Below are 17,769 nucleotides of genomic sequence, written 5' to 3'. Positions count from 1 at the left end.
TGATTGTTGTTATTGTACCCATATACGTTAATCAATATAACAAAAACATCTTCAAATTTTACCACGACTGTCAACCAGTGACCCTCTGTGTCAGTCCGGTGGGCCAAGACATCTCCTGGGAAGTTGTTGAAGCAGATGGCCACGCCTGCGGATCTTGGGGAGCCGTGGCTGAACAGGATCTTGTTGCCCCATTGTTTTGACCAGAATGAAGAGTCTGTTTCTGTAGAATGAGTCTCTTGTAAAAATAAACAATTAGCTTTTTGCCCCTTGAAAAATAAAAATAAAGCTTTTCTTTATGCCAAGTCTTTTAAGCCCCTAACATTTAATGAACCAAATGAAACTTTAACATTAAGCATGAACTGTAATTAAACTCAAACTGTAAAAGCTGAAAACTGAGGACGAATAATCGACCAACAAAGCACAGCCTTCCTTAGAGCTACCAGACCATTACTACAATTTCCACCTTTAGAGTCTTATTAAGTCTAGACCACTTGTGGCTCTTTGTCATTTATGCGTCGACCTTCAATATAAGCATGAGGACCCCTGAAGAAGGCCCGTTTGCCAGCCTTTCTTGCTTGATCAATAAGAGGCCAGAGACGTCTTCTTACTTCTAGATCTTCCTTTGGAATCATCTCAGCAAAACTGATGCCTTCAGTTTTACACGTTGCAGAGTTCTTGCTTCGTCTCCACAACTCCTCCTTCACTCTTCTTTGTGCAAACATGATGATGATCTGTCTGGTTCGGTTGTCTTCTTTCTTTCCTAGCCTGTGCACAACATCCACAGCATCCTCCATTTTCGCCTCCAGAACTGGGGCAATTTTTTGTAGAATTGTTATTACCGTCTCTCTAATATTTTCATCTTTGCTCTCCTTCAAACCTCTTAGACGGAGACACCATCGCATTTTGTATCGTTCTTGTTCCCGCAATCTCTCCTTGATCTCATTATTTTCTTTCAGTAACTGTCCGTTAGCTGCTTCCAGTTTAGCCACTTTCTGTTTGCATTCCTTTAGCTCAACCGTATTCAGTTGCACTGCCTTTGCTAGGTTAGCCATCATAGTGCTAGCTTGACGGTTTTGCTCTCTCATATCTTCTAATTGCGTCTCCACTCTCGTTATTTTTGTCTGCAAACTCATTATTGCCTCAAGAATAGTGTTGTTGGACACTTGCGTCTCTGTGTTGACTTCTGTTGGCTTGGTTTTCTTACCAGTCGGTTCTTTGCTCAGAGTTGAGGGAGCCGAATCAACATCACGGTCGTGCTTCGGTAACGTGGGTATTTGAGATTCAGCGTAGTCATGTTCCATCGGTCTCTGTGTCTCTTGCTGTTTCAAAAGTCCTGGTGTTCGGGAATTTGCATTCTTTGTGAGCTTCTGGGAATCCATCATGAACTTTCGGGTGGAAATATGCAACGTTACTTAGTCGGAAAGTTGGTCATATGTGGAGCTCTCGGAGACACAGCTTGTCAGTCTGCCATCTTGGTACCTCCCCGCGGATGCGTAGTAATGAGCTCCTGGTAGCAAGCTCCTAATTAGAACATAATTGAACATTTATGAAGTCCGGATTTGACACCAAGGAGTATCATCGTGAACTAATGACTTAAAAGTCCAGGGATAACCGGAAAATTAATTACAAGCAAGAGTTAAACAACGATAATGGCTAACAACAAAGCTAACAGCAAAGCTCTACTAACTCACGACTACTCCTTGGACACAGACACAGATCCCAAAGGGACTAAAAATGCCCTAACTTCACCGTGTAAGACCCCAGTACCACATAAGAAGACAAAGGGAGACGAGGAGGTTAGTTCCAATGCATCAAATACCATAATCTTAGAAGCAGTTGAAAATCTACAGAAAATGATGCTGAACTTTGGAGAAGAACTGAAACGAAACACGCTCTCTATTGCAAACATTGCTAAAGCGGTGGAGTTCAATAGCGCTGAAATCCAAGATTGTAAAAATAGAAATAAAAAGATGGAAGATGAGATTGATCAACTTAAAACCGCAAACGCTGTGCTGACAAAGAAGGTCGAAGATTTTGAAAGGAAAGCGGCAGAAACAGAGCGCTATAAAAGAAGATGGAATCTGCGCATCAACGGCTTAAAAGAGGAAAAGGAGGAAGACACAAGACAGAAAGTCGCGAATCTCATTAAGCAGGTTATGCCACACTGGAAAGAGAAGATGGACATTATTCTCGACACTGTGCACCGTCTTGGCCCGAACAACACCAACCGCCCACGGCAGATCATTGTGCAGTTTACAGGTCGGATCTTCAGGGATGAACTCTGGCGATCCACTAAACAACACCCCATCTGCAGGGAGCTCAACATCCGTTTCTCTGAGGATCTCACCAAAGAAGACCGTGAAGCACGACTGGCTGTGTGGCCCAAAGTAGAGCAAGCACGGAAAGCTGGAATAAAAGCGGTGTTCAAAGGTCCATATGCCTTTATCAACGGACAACGAGTTACTCCTTAGGAGCTCATAGTTCTTCATGATAATTTCTGACTTCAGATAATTTTATTAGCTCAGGAGTTTTTGCTACCTAAAGTTCAGTTTCCTCTCAGGTAAAACTCATTCAATACTGTTCAGTTTTACTTATTTTATTAATCCTTTATGTTTAACTTGAAAAGTGAACTTTCTCTTATTTCTGTTAATGCAAGGGGTCTAAGAGATTTGACTAAAAGGAAAAGTTTATTTTTATTTTGTAAAGGGAAAAATGCAAATATTATATTCCTACAGGAAACTCATTCGAAACAAGAAGATAACATCTTTTGGTCTAAACAATGGGGAGATGAAGCTTATTTTTGTCATGGCTCTTCAAGATCAGCAGGGGTCGCTATTCTTTTAAAAAACTTCCAGGGTCAAATTATCTCAAATAAAAAGGATGAAAATGGCCACTGGTTATCTCTCACTGTCTGTTTAGATAACTTAATTCTTATTTTATTAAACATATATGGTTACAATAATCTAAACCAAAACAAATTATTGCTAGAAGAAATAGCCTTACATCTAGACCAGCTAAAATCATTTTACTCAACAAACAATGTTATAATTGGTGGAGATCTCAACCTTGTTCCAGATGAATTTTATGATAAGTGGCCTTCTAAACATAACTCAAGTTACCCAAACAAAACATTTAACAATTTTTGTAATGAACAACATCTAGTTGACGTGTGGCGTCATCTTAATCCCAATTGTATCAAATTTTCATGGTCTGGTTCAAATAGCAAATCAAGACTTGATCACTGGCTTGTAACAAATGAATTACTAACCAATGAAACCAACTCAGATATTTCTGCTGCACCGTTGACTGACCATTGCCTTATTTCCTTACAAATGAAACCTCAAAACAGGAAACCAGGCACAAGTAAATATTGGAAATTTAACTACAGTCTTCTTAAAAATGACACTTACTGCCAAAAAATCAAAGTTTTAATCCAAAATATTAAGGACTCTGAAGAACTAAATAGTTCTGTTCAAAAATGAGAATTCCTAAAGTACAAGGTCAGACAATTTTCTATCTCATTCAGTAAACGAATTAAAAAAGAACTCCAAAAAAAAGAACTTGATATTATACAACAACTTAACCTATATTGCAATAAACCCAACCCCTCAATTGAAGACAAACAAAAAGTACAACTCCTCCAATCTAAACTGGATGAAATTTATATTCAAAGGGCTAAAGGAGCTTTTGTTAGATCAAGAGCGAGATGGATAGAGGAAGGAGAAAAAAAACACTGCTTACTTTTGTAACTTGGAAAAAAGAAGAATTCTATCAACTCCTTAATAGTAGATAATGTTGAAACCAATGACACAAACTTAATATCAACAGAGGTTTTTAAATTCTATAACAACTTGTATACCTCCAAATTTTCAGAACAAAAATCTCTTACCTTTTTTAAAAAATTGAAACATTTATCCCTAAAATAGAAGATAATTTCAAACAAACTTGTGACAACAATATTACAATAGAAGAACTTGATAAGGCTGTTAATCGCTTATCATTAAACAAAGCACCAGGTCCAGATGGACTCACAGGAAACTTTTATAAACACTTTTGGGAAGACATAAAATCTTTACTACATCAAGTTTTTACAGATATTTTTAAAAGTCATACTATACCTACTACAATGAAACAAGGACTTATTATATGTATCCCCAAACCAGAAAGGACCCAAGATTGATTGAGAATAGAAGACCAATTACACTCAGAAATTCAGATTATAAATTACTAACATACATATTTACCATGCGTCTCCAAACAGGAATCTCAAACATTATTGCTGAATCACAGTCTGGCTTCTTAAAAGGAAGATCAATCCACAACAACATTAGACTGGTAAAGGACCTGATTGAATATAGAGACATGATTAAAGATGATGGCTTTATCCTTTTCCTTGACTTTTATAAGGCCTTTGACTCGGTGGAACACCGATTCTTATTCTCAGTTCTTGAGCATCTAGGCTTTGGAGCAAACTTTATTAACTTAATTAAAGACCTATATCAAAACATTAATAGTTGTGTAATACTGCTTCAGGGCACCACAGCTAGATTTAACATTGATGTTGGAATTCCTCAAGGGTGTCCCATTTCCCCATTTCTCTTTAATTAAGTTGCAGAAATGTTAGCGATCTATCTTAAAAACTGTGAAGACATTGAGAAATTAGATGTTTTCGGTACAGAATTAATCATTAGCCAGTTAGCAGATGACACCACCGTTTTCTTAAAAAATTACAAGCAAGTTCCAATTGTAATTGATAAAATTAAATCCTTTTCAGAGGCTTCAGGTCTAATGTTAAACTTAAAGAAATGTGAGCTTATAGCTATTCATGACACTTCCCTAAAAGAAATATCTAGCATTCCAGTTAAATCTGAAATTAAATACTTGGGTACTGTAATAACCAAAAACCAAGAATCAACCGTAACTATTGAAAAAAAGATTAAAGAATGTAAATCCAGACTAAACTTATGGCTCCAACGAGACCTTTCTATTTTAGGATGAATTTACTTATCAAAAATGGAAAGTTTATCAAGATTAATTTATTCAACTTGTAGCACTGCTGTCCCAAATAGTTTAACTAAAACTATTAATCAAATGAACATGAACTTTATTTGGAGAAACAGGCCACACTACCTACGGAAAGGTCACATGATCAAAGAAATCAAAGATGGCGGTCTGAAAGTAATTGACTTTGAATGTCTTAACGGTACTCTTAAGATTAACTGGTTAAAATCCTGGATTAAAAATTCTCAACTATTTTGGTATTGTGTCCCTAATTATATTTTTAACAAAATAGGTGGTTTAAAACTTGTACTTCTAGCTGATTTCAATATACATAAATTGCCCATTAAACTATCAGAGTTCCATAAACAAGTATTACTATACTGGAAGATGCTCTATGTACACAACTACTCGCCACACGGCTCTATCATATGGAATAACAGATTCATCCTGCATCGAAACAAATCCTTATTTTACAAAGATTGGATGGAAAAGAATATTTGGTCTATTATACACTTAATGGATGTTAATGGTTGCATGCTAAACTACGTACAATTCTGTGCAAAATATCAATTCTTTCCCCCAAAAGTTGAGTTTATGAAATTATATAATGCCTTACCAAAACAATTTATTAATCAGTTTAAAAATATAATAACATATAATCCGATGACCCCACAACTACCCAATTTGTTAATTAATGGAATATCACTCACTGATCCAAAATTCAATAACCACACAATTAGAAACTGTTTAAATGAGACTTTATTCCCTAGGAAAATAAATAAAAATAACATTCTTTCCAAGTTTGATAAAATAACAATTGAAAGGTTGAGAACTCTTTATATTAAACTCCCCATTCAACCAAAAGCTAAAGAAACACATTTTAAAATTTTAAATGCAATTTACCCCTCAAAAGAGCTACTAAGAATTCGCTTTAATATTGATGACAATAAATGCTCATTTTGTGAAAGTGATGTTGAAACAATAGACCACGTCTTCTATGACTGCAATCACACCAAAATATTTTGGAATTGTTTAGAAAAGTGGATCAAATCAAAAATTGCACTTCCTGAATTTATTTCGAGAGATATGGTAACCTTTGGAGTGTTATTGGAAAACAAAAAAATGGAAATATGTTGTAACCTAATATTTTGTTTGGCCACATTTTTTATTCATAAACAAAGAATGCTGAGATCATCTCCAATTTTTAAACAGTTTTTATCTGAATTCCAGTTATATTTGAAATCTCTGAAATGTATTGGATCATTTGAAGACCTGACTGAATTATTAATGGAATTGCCCGTCAATCTATCCTAACATATAAATCCCCTTGTTGCTATTTCAGTTATTGTTTCATTAATTTCATTATTATTATTATTGTCATAATGATATGTTATCATTTTTCTCCTTAGCAATCTCTGTATTTTCACTCTGAAATCTGCCTCTATTATGCCTTCTACAGAGTTCCACTGTTGTATTTGCCTTTCTTGTTTGTACTTACCTTGTTTAAATAAAGTTAAAAAAAAAAAACGGAAAAAAAAAATTCTTCTTCTTCTTCTTCTTCTTGAATTTAATTGAATTTAACTCGTCGGGACAAAATGCAGGCTGGACCTCAACTTGATGCCCACCATGGAGGACCAAAACTGACATAATAATAAATAAAATAATAAATATATAAATAAAATAATAAATATATATCCAACATAATAATCAAATAAAAGAATCAATATAAAAATAAAAGTAGAAATATATAAATGAAAGAATAAATATATAAATAAAAGAATAAATATATAAATAGAAGAATAAATATATACTTTGTTTTGATTTTATTACTTCTCCCTTTTCCGTTTGCTGTATTTATTTCTGTATTGTTTTCTGTATTTATTTCTGTATTGTTTTCTCGCTGCATCGTTATGTTAATGAGGTGGGCTGCCTTCTATGTCCAGCTCTCTATTGGTCGATAAACAGGAAAGAGAACGATCCGTGTGCAGATCGATTGTGAATGCCTACCTACTTGGCGCTTTCGGCCTCAGTTCAACAGTCCTCGGGAAACCTGACTGAAAAATTCACGAATACTCATTATCTTAAAGATACAATAAAAGGTAAGGTTAATAACAGCATTTAAGTCTTAGATAGCTGTTATTACTCATTGTCAATTCACCATTCTCTCACTCTGTATAAAATAAACAGACTCCAATTGGAGAGTAAACCAGCTAGCAGCAGCTTTAGCCACAGTTAAGAAAAATATACACCACCCTGTCAGTGCTGTAACGTTTAGAGATTCACTTTATTCTGTTGCTTTATCAGAAAGCAACAGAATATGTAGTGAAAGGTAATGAAGAGAAACGGTTTCCATGCTGCTGACCATCTGTGAGATGTTTCAACCTGTGTTCATTCTGCGAGCTACAGCCTCTCATGTTCTCATTGCCATGTTTGACAAAACAAATCAGATTAAACTTACATAAATTTACAACATGGATCATCTTTATTAACTACCATATCTGTCTTCCCACTTCTGCCTTCAGGCTGAACCAAAGTAACCTCTGCCTATGTCACAGAAGTCAGAGGTTATCCTAAAGGTAGCATAAAAAGCAAACAGGCAACTTCAAAAGAAGAAACTCTTCCTATGTCATCAGAAGGGTGTGTGTGTGTTTTGTGCTGTTATACTTTACATAAATTGGATTCAGAATGACACATCATGTAGTAACCCTTCCCTCCACTCCCGGGCCTGTCCCTCAGGTGAAGGGCACAGCTATGTGAGGCTAAACAAGCTCAAATAGGATTGTTCTGTCTGTTTGTTCTTGATTACAAAGACAGAGCATTGAGAAACAGAGGCGTCCATGATGCATGTCGTCAGTATATCAACCTGGGTTTCTGTTAAAGAGCTGCAGGTTCATTATCAAAGCAAGTTCTTAGTCAGTAAGCATTCATGCTGGACACTCTTTATCAAATACATTTCAAGGTTCCTCCTATAGAAACCTTTAACTTTTTTTTGGAAGTTCACCTGAAGGTCTCGTAACAGTGTGAACAGAGACCATATCTCTTCTGCCTTGGTATTCCACCAGCATTTCACACAATCACACAAGGTGTCCCAAAAACACTTGAGAGATAGAATATTCTTGATCTTCTCTAAACCTGACCCCTAAAAATACACAATCACAGTCAAATTTAATTTTGTTTCACTAACAATTCCCATGTTTTTATGAATAGTTTTATTTTGTTGTTACGAGACAAGAAAATAATTGTTACAAGACAAAAAAAGTGAATAGGTATTCACTTTGGTGCAGCGAATAGCTGTTTTTAAAGTGCTTTATAAATAAATTGACATTAACATTGACAAAGTTCCAGCATCTTTGCCTTTTTGCATCAGTAGCGGAGACAACAGCCAGTGTAGAAAGCCACATAGACATTCAGAGGACGGTTGCAGCAGAGAAACTGGAAGCCAGTCTAAGGGTCACTTTCCTGACAGAACAAACTCATATCTCCTGTTATGGTCTCTCTTCATTGACTCCCTGTGCAGTACTGAATTAATTTAAAAATGTTATCTTATAAAAACCTGAATGGTCATGCTCCTTTGTACCTGCCAGTCTTTTTCCAGCCATTTTTAAAACTCATGAGAGTTTTGATAAATAAATATAACTAAGCAGCTTTTGTCACTTCAGAACAACAACCAGGAGCCCCAGGAGTCCTGGGTCAGAGCCCGGAAATTCTTATATTACTATAAGTATTAATAAAGTATTAGCATACGTTTGCACATCATAGTCAACATTTTATCCACATACTTCCCAGATAACGCAAAATGTTCTTATATTTGATTTTGTCCTTTTGTTTGTTTACAAAATGTGTAACAATAGAAAGTAACATGAACAAATTTGCTGTCAGATTCATATGTTACAATCTTGACTTCCACTTGACTTGACTTCATTCATTAGGTTAAAGTTCCTTATTTGAAAACATGACAGGTATGAATGATGTTCTTTTAGTTAAGAACAGTTTGGAATTTTATATTTTGGGCTTTCATTTTTTTTGGGCTATTTGTTATTGTAGAAGTAGTTTTCCTTCTTTCGTATAAAGTACTGCAAACCCATACATCCTTCATCAAAAGATGTTTGTATGGTGTGAGGTACGGTGTACACAGTTTATCTACTGTAGAATCAGAGGATCTATGATCAATCTCATGCTGAAGAAATCTGTTTACATGCATTCACCTGAATTACTTCATCCTGGCTCTACATAGCTGCAATTCCTGGCTCTGGTTTGGTCTTTGTGAAATGGACAAAAGCAGGATGAACTGATGATGCTATGTTAAACCTGGATTTATCCCTTATACTGGATTTTGTAATCCCAGTTTTGTGAAGCAGCCCTCAGGGTTACTCAGTTGGTAGCACTGTTGCCTTGCAGCAAGAAGGTCCTGAGTGCATTGCATGTTCTCCCAGTGACTGTTGCTGTGTTCCTCTGTGTACTATAAGAGGTTTGGTCCTCCAACTCCGCCTTATTTTCTTCTTCTTTTGTTCAGGGTCCTCCAGGACTATTATAAATATTAAGTTATTAATTTCCTCTCCCCTTTTGTTATTCGTTCCACTGGGGAGAGGCAAGTTTTATAATCTATTGTAATCCTTTCATTTATATTGTTCAAATGTTTATTTTTCCTTCTGTATTAATGATAAGTGTTTGGATATTTTCATTTGAGTTGCTATTACACCTTTATATCATTTGATGCATGCTAACTATTATTTTGTATAGATCGGGTTGGAGAACTGGAGCACATGCTAGGTGCTAATGCTAATATCTCCCGATTGACAGATTAAATAAACGGAGACCGCCTCCAATCCCAGACTTGATGTCTTGTGGTTTGTCTGATCACCACACAACACACACAACGCAGAAATCCACCGGTCACACATGGCTTGTCTCCAGGTACTCTGCCTCCCAAAACACGACTTTTAGTTTAACTGTCTCTCCAAAGTGATTTTAGGTATGCGTGTGTGGTTGCTTGTCTTGTCATTGTACATTTACAACAGCTGATGGCGCAATTGCATCACTCAAACAAAATCAAGCTTTGGAAGCTTTCAGAGGACGGTTCCAGCAGAAAGCTTCCAACAAAGTTTTGTTGGAAGCTTTGATTAGAAACTTTTGGAAACAAGAGCTTTCGAACTTGTTGCACTGCTTGGACTGCCTGCCACACGTGTCGGGACATGCCCACTCAGTCTTATGTGCCACAGAGCTACAGGAGCACGTGTGTGTGAGCAGCTGTGTTTGTAAATCAAGTGTTGCAAAACACATTCAGCAACCAATATGACCATGTTTTTTCTGTCAGGTGTCACTGAAGTGGAGGAATCATATTTTTTTTATCACCATTTTGTCACAAGACCTGTGACAAAATAGTGCATGGGCAGGAACATTTTAGTCAGACCTTTCTACATTAGGTCTGACTAATATATATATATATATATATATATATATATATATATATATATATATATATATATATATATATATATAAGGATTTAAGTATATACATATAATAAAAATAATAAGCAAAAGACATAATTGAATGAATAGACATGCTGTGGTATCTCTTTTCTTGGCTGACTTTCTAGATAACATGTTTATTTGCAATGGATTCATTTTTATCAATGCATTGATTAATTTGTTAATCAGTGTATTAATTAATGAATTAATTTAAGTTGTATGCATGGTTACATCAGAGAAGTTGATGTAGGATGTGATCTGGATTTCAAACTCTGCATCTTCATATTTAGTAAAAATGTGTGGTTTCAAATTGAAATGAGTATAACTATCTCAACCTGGGTTTCTGTTATTTTGGAAGATTTAAAGAAGTTTGACATCTGATAAAAGTTGAACGTCAGTGAAATGTAGGTGTTCATTAACACACGGTTTGTGACCAGACTGTTTTGGGCTCATTACGTATCAGTCCATCAGGGGGCAGTGCACGACGTGAAGTGATGCAATGCCGGACAAATGAATGCAGCTGCGTAGTTCAGCAGTCTGCTTATTGCTAAGGAACATTCTCCACTGTTTTCATGTCCTCATATTGTCACTTCTTCACACCCCTCCATAAATCTCATCTAGTCTTCACCTCTAATAAAAACACCTGTAGTAATACTCCTGGAATGTTATAAGTTATAATCAGATATTTTTTAATTAAAGTGAACATCTCTGAATTTTGGCCCACACGGTGGAGAAGATGGTCACACAAAGCAAGAAGGTTGTGGGTTTGAATCCTGCTCTGGAGCCTTTCTTCCTGTGCATGCATGGGTTTTCTCCAGGTACTCCAGCTTCCTTCCACAATCTAAAAACATGACTGTGTCTTTAAATGTTCCATAGTGTCCATAGAGTGTGTGGACATGTTGTTTGTCCTGTGTCTCTGTACAGGGTGTCTCTGCCTGGAAACAGGCACCAGAACCGGATTTCTCTGTGTTTACAGAAGACTTTCTAAAGCTGGTGTTAGCTCATCTTCTGAGCTTAGTTCAATTCAGAAGATCAATTTTGATGTTGTAACATTGAGAGTCTCATGTACAGGTTGGCACTTCTACATTTTTGCTCCATGTGACCAGAACTGATGAAGATCCCTGTGGACTGAGGCAGGCAGCTCTCCTCAGTGCTGTGAATAACTGGAGCTGCTGGGTCTCACCGCTGACGCCTAGTGGGAGGTCTCTTCAGATTTTTGTCTGACAGCGAGGGTCCTCCACTCTCTCTGGAGAGCCCCTTCACATCCAACTTCCATAGACCAAGGCCTGAGCTGTGGACACACACAGACACACACATGCACACACACACATACAATTATTCCAGACAAATTATGGACACTTGGGGGATGCTTCGACCTCCATGTGGTCTGGATGGGGAACATTTAACTCATTGTTGCCCTCTAATCCTCACCTCCACCCTTCCTGTGACCCCCACTGTTACACACACACACACATCACCCCACCCCTTCAGAACTAAATTGTTCTTAGTAAAATTATAAGTTTAACAAAATAATACCTGAGCTGTATTTAAATCCTATTTTTACAAATGTCTTTTTAATAAGTAACACACATACAAACTTTTCTTTTCCTCTTTCTTCATTTTCTTCCTGTTTGTGTCAGTTCTTTCCAATCACATGGTCAGTCTGACCACAGGACCAAAAAAAGCAGGAAGGAAAGAGGTAATAAACAAATCTTGATTGGCTGTAGGTAGAAAAAGGTCAGAGGTCAGGCCAGGGTGCTTTCAGAGAGACTATAATACAAGAGTGACCTTCATTAGATTCAGCTCCTAATGAGATGACAATGTGAGCTGATGAGAACAGTCAGGTGTAACGAGCAACACAACAACAGCGTTAGCTCGCTGAAAGCCAAGCAGCAGGCAGAGACAAAGCTGAGGCAGCCGCTGTCTACACATCCAGCATGGGCTCAATCAAAAGAGGCTGTGGAATCATTTAGATTAACTCTGCAGTCAATGAGCTGGTCCCTGTTCTCTTCTTTAGCTCTGGGTGAAAGAGTGAGGTTAACAAAAATCAGATCTAGAACAACACCAGCCTCAATCATATGACAGCAAAATCAGATAAAATACTTTATTACTTGATTACTTTATAATTTCTAAGATGATTGACATGTAAAACATAATAGAAAAGAAAAATACTGCCCAGCCTTTACATGTGCAGAAGGAAAACTGAATAAAAATTGTTGGGCAATGATAGTCTCAATTAAAACTGACCGGTGAGAATGCAGGCACTGACAAAGTGTGAATATAGCTCCAACACAAGCATATAAGCAAAGCAGGTCTAACTTCATCATAATAGAAGCTTCAGAGTTTTGAATTAGATTTTTTCCCACTTAACACTAAGGTCGCTCCCTCCTCCCCCACCACTTACAATCTGAGCCTAGGAGTTCAGACACAGTAGAAAACAAATTCGGCTTTCTAGCCTCACATTTGCTACTAATGGTGTCTGTCTTTGTTAAAATAACTTGATTACCTACTTGAGAGACACCGGGTTTGGCCTCAAGGACTGTTGACACGAGACATGAGAAAATAAGAGGAGGCTGATTCAAGTATATGAGTCCTAGGAGGTAAATGAGACTGTTTTAGGTTAGGAGCACAGTGAGGGGGCAGTTTGGTTGTGGAAGATTAAAGCACTGAGAAGGAAGGGAGGCCTCCCTGATGAGAAAACTTGTGATTCAGAAAGAGTGAGTCACCACTGTCTGGTCAGGCATGATGGAGATGTCGTCTTTAAATTATTTTCTACGAAAATCAATATGCCACAAAAATTTTAAATACAACGTTTTCTAGTCACAGTCATGAAGGCTCTTACACTGCTGAAAGAGCCTTCATAATAGGTCTGGTCTGGTTCAGTCCAGTCTGGTCCAGTTGGCTCGGTTCTATTGTACCCCGACCATGTTTGTGTTTTCATTGAACAGAGAGCTGCTTCAACAGTGATGATCATATCAAAATACACAAGTCTCTATGTGATTTTTTCACTTAGAAATTTCCCTTCAATTCAATTCAGTCTAATTTTAATGTGCCAATTCACAACGTATGTAGTTTTGAAGCACTTTATAAGAAAAACTTTTCAGTTCAATCCCCCATACATTCCAACTAATCCTAGTTATCAAACAGTGCATTAAGCCCAGTTTATTATTCACATGAGTTACAAAGTTTCTATCTAAGGAAACCCAGCAGATTGTATTGAGTCAGTGATCTGCAGCATCCACTTCTCCTGGACCAACACACAGCAACAATCAGTACAGCCATGCCTCATATAGAGCATGCATTTACTGACAGTGGAGAGGAAATACTCACCTCTAACAGGAAGAAACCTAAAGCAGAACCAGAACCAGAACCAAAACCTGGCTCAGTACAAGAGGCCATCTGCCATGATTGACTGGAGGTTTGAGAAGAAAGAGCAGAAACACAAGAAGAAACAGATGAACTGATTTAGGACTATTTTCTATATTCATGGAAGTAAAAAGTTAATAGCAGGAGAGTGAGAATTATTACCTGATGGCAGCATTATCTCTTCCAAGAAGAAATCACAGCCAACCACAGATCAGATATAGCTTGTATGGTGAGAAAAAAACACAGAGAAAACATGAAGGTAACAGTTGAAATAACATCAAATAATGGAGAAATTGGAGAATAGAAGAAAAAAACATTAAATCAAAGCTTCCTGTTTTACTCACTTTATTTCATGTAGTTTGGTGAAACTTTAAAGCACTTCAGTCAACTTTGTTGTTTTGAAATTTGCTAGAAAAATAAAGGAGCCACGGTTCTTACAAATGTGACATTTGACATTGACATATGAAAGAAAATAGGTTTTAAATATTTTTTTTTACCAGAAAGGTTTTACAAATTTTGTGTGATAGTTTCTGTAACTATCACACAAGCTTCTCTTTCTCTGCAGTAAACACTCACAGGCTGGTTTGCTGTTCTTGGCTCCACCTTTTTAGTAGTTAGGCATTTGGCATATTTGCATTGTTGAGATGAATATTCTATAAATCCACCTAAACCTGGGTTGCTCATTACCATCAGAACATGTACAGATGATGATCTTCATACAATTACATATGGATGTTCCCAGTTTGTTCATATAACTTCTTTGATTTGTAAAGTTAACAAATTAATTAAATAAATAGCTTACTACTTGTTGAAAAGATCAAATTCGATGCACACTTACATTAGTAATCCACACATATTATTGAGATTAAGTCAACTGCATGATGGCAACCAGTGGCGCAAAAAGTGGGCATGCAGCGCATGCAACGCATAGGGGCGCTGCACCAGAGGGGGCGTCAAAACCCCGTCTGGAGGGGGCGGCGCGCCGATGATATTTTCGCATACACTTGAGCGCCCTTACGGTCCTTCACCTCGCTCCTCGTGGCAAGTTTTACCTTTCACATACCTTCGTGTTGGGGGGACAGGAGGGGTGTCTGGAACAGTGTTTCTCAACCTTTTTTGGGCCAGCGCCCCCTAGCCTTTATCCATGTCCCTCACTGCCCCCCACCAAAGAATTTGCAGGCTACTTTGCACTGACCATTATTTTATCATTAATGTTACTATCACTATTGTAGATGTTTTGATTTGTATGCTTGTTTGTGTATTTATCGTCAAAAATAATTTACCAGAGAACAAAAAAGTCATGGGAATAGAAAATATTTTCACAGGCGTCTACAAAAAATGTAATGAACATTCAAGTTAAAATCTGTAGGCCTAACAGCAGCCAATCAGAGTGGAAAAAAATATTCTTATTCTGTGCCATTTTCTAGTTGTTAAATCTTGCACAAAATGACCAGATAAAAGATGTTCAACAATGCCAGTTTAAACTTTGAACTATTTGCAAAATGACTGAGCTCTGCAACATTAAAACATGAATAGAACTGTAACTACATTAATCATAGCTCTTCTTCTCTTCAGTGTTTCTGTTGGTTTCTGGTGGTGCAGCTCTGTGCTGCCTTCAGGAGAATGGGACATCAGAGTATCATCCATAAAATTTCACCGTCATGGCATTTATTGTGCAAACCAGAGATTTCAGTGGAAAAACAAAAGTTCCAGGTCCTTTTAATGTCATACAAATATGAGACAGAAGCATGGATTATATCTTTATATAGACCTGTCTATTGATTTATAGATTAATAGTTTTACTGGACAGAAATTACAAAGAACAAATCTGGTTCTTAATCAAATCCTAATGAGTCAAATTGAAAGTGTCATGGAGTCATCAGCCTCATGACATTAACACTGACATGAAAATTAATATTGAAGAAATAAATATATCAAATCTAATTAAAAACATAAATAAGTGATCAGAAGCTGTTACGGTCTGTAAGATATATTTATTCTCAGTACTAGATGTGTTCTCAACAAACCCATGGCACTTCAACAATATTATTTTACCTTTTATCTGGAAATAGTGTCTGTTTATTCTTGCCATACAGTCCTCTGTATTAATTATTGCTCGAAAGACCTTGCCATACCAGTTTATTCCTCTGTATTTACTTTAGTTTCTTAGTTTATTCTTGCATTTTGTTCTTCATTCATTTCCATTTAGTTTCCTTTTATTAGTATTATCCTCTCTTGGTTTATTGCTATGTCCACTTTAGTTTTTTTCCTGTTGCTAGATTTATTTTATCATTTATTGATGCTCACCATCAGTAATCTCATCACCTGCTGCGCCGCCTAATCAACACATGATTTTTTTCACATAATGTGTTGATTTTTCACTGTTCAGCGTCGGATTCTCTGTTTTTATGCCATAATTCACATCTAGTTAGTCGCTCCGTTTTATGTCCCTCTTCTCCTGTTTCAGAGTTTTGCGCAATGTGAACGTCTTTTTTTTTTTAAGCCCCTAAGGTGCAGGGCGGTCGGGAAGCGTATCGACAGGGAAAAGGCAGACTGACATAAACCTTTTAAAACAATGGAAACCATTTCTGCTTTCTGATTATTGAAATTTAAAAGTGCTGTGAGGTTCCATCACCCTTGTTTCATACCGGACCACTTACAGCACCGGTGTTAACGCTATAAAATGATTGCTCTCTAACGTGGTATCCTGCCAGAATTGTTGACTTGGCACATGAATGACATCAAGGCATTGTCCGTACCAAGCAGAGACTGCTTGAACTTTTCTGGTGGCCACAACTGGACAAATTTGTACATTCTGTCATTGCTTCCTGTGTTAACTGCCAGTTCAGTGATAAGGTAGCCATAACTGCTCCTGCTCCACTCACTCCAGTTGAATTTCCTAGTAAACCATGGGAAAAATTTAGTACTTTTCTGAGAGCGAGAGGTACAGCACTTAAGGTCCAGTGTATACTACCCTAAAGCAAATGGTGCTGTGGAAAGATTTAACAGAGTACTTAAAGAGTACATACAAACATCTGAAAGAAGGCATAGCTCATGGAAGGAAGCTGTAACAGAATTTCTGCACAACTACCGAGCTACTCCTCATGCAACCACCGGAGTAACCCCATTTGAGCTACTGAGAAACAGAAAGATGCGCACCAAGTTAAACATACTCCCAGTAGAAGTGAAAAGCAAAACACATGCCCAAATACAACAGAGGGTGAAACAAAAGCAAAATAAAATGAAGGTATACACAGACAAGAAAATGAGAGCTAAAGTACCAACAGTCAAAGTGGGTGACACTGTTCGTGTTCGCAGACCTGAGCTCGTTTCAAAAGGATCTTCAAGATTTACAGAACCACGGACTGTCATAAAAAAAGTTGGACAAAACACTTTCTTACTAAGCGACAGACGCAAGTGGAATGCTTCAAAACTTGCGCACTTCCCAAAACAAACCTTAGCTGGTTCAAAACAAAACAGTGATACTGTGTTTGATACCTTTGCACTGCCAGGAAACACTAATGAACCTGCTGCTGTCCTTAGAAGAAGTCAGAGATCTAGAAATGCACCAAGATGGTTGACAGGTTTTGTAAGATAAAGTGAAAATTAATGAAAATCACTCCTATTCAGAATGGTATTAGTGTTCTGTAAGACAAGTAAAGATTACTACTGTTCTGCTAAAGTAAAATACAGTACAAATAAATAGGTTTAAATGTTCATACTGTAATGCTTATGGTTAACAGTGAAACTGGTAATTTTATTCTAATGCTGATATTCATTTAATGTACTGTTGCTACTTGAGCTAATATGGTTCGTAAACTTTTCATATTACTGTTGGCTTACTGAAATAGTAATTTTACAAACTTAGTTTCCTGTTCTCAGTTATACAGTGCAAATGTTACATGTAAGTAATTGCTTCAGGAAAAGGGAAAT

General features: G+C 37.0%; 2 long non-coding RNA genes across 2 annotated transcripts in view; both read right to left on the bottom strand.

Moving 5' to 3' along the window:
- LOC145550988 (uncharacterized) overlaps positions 1-17,769 on the bottom strand; it is a 180,878-nt gene that overhangs the window by 11,702 nt on the left and 151,407 nt on the right. The window lies entirely within an intron of this gene.
- On the bottom strand, positions 10,565-16,409 carry LOC145551025 (uncharacterized). The gene is made up of 3 exons (XR_014086776.1): positions 13,999-16,409; positions 13,801-13,882; positions 10,565-11,761 (listed from the first exon to the last, which is right to left on the bottom strand). It is a non-coding gene; the product is annotated as an uncharacterized LOC145551025 (long non-coding RNA).

Source organism: Poecilia reticulata, chromosome 3 (genome assembly GCF_904066995.2).
Source record: "Poecilia reticulata chromosome 3, P_reticulata-male-v2, whole genome shotgun sequence".
Lineage (NCBI taxonomy): Eukaryota > Metazoa > Chordata > Actinopteri > Cyprinodontiformes > Poeciliidae > Poecilia > Poecilia reticulata.
The sequence above is the reverse complement of the archived record's forward strand: the minus strand, read 5'-3'. Positions and strand labels throughout refer to the sequence as shown.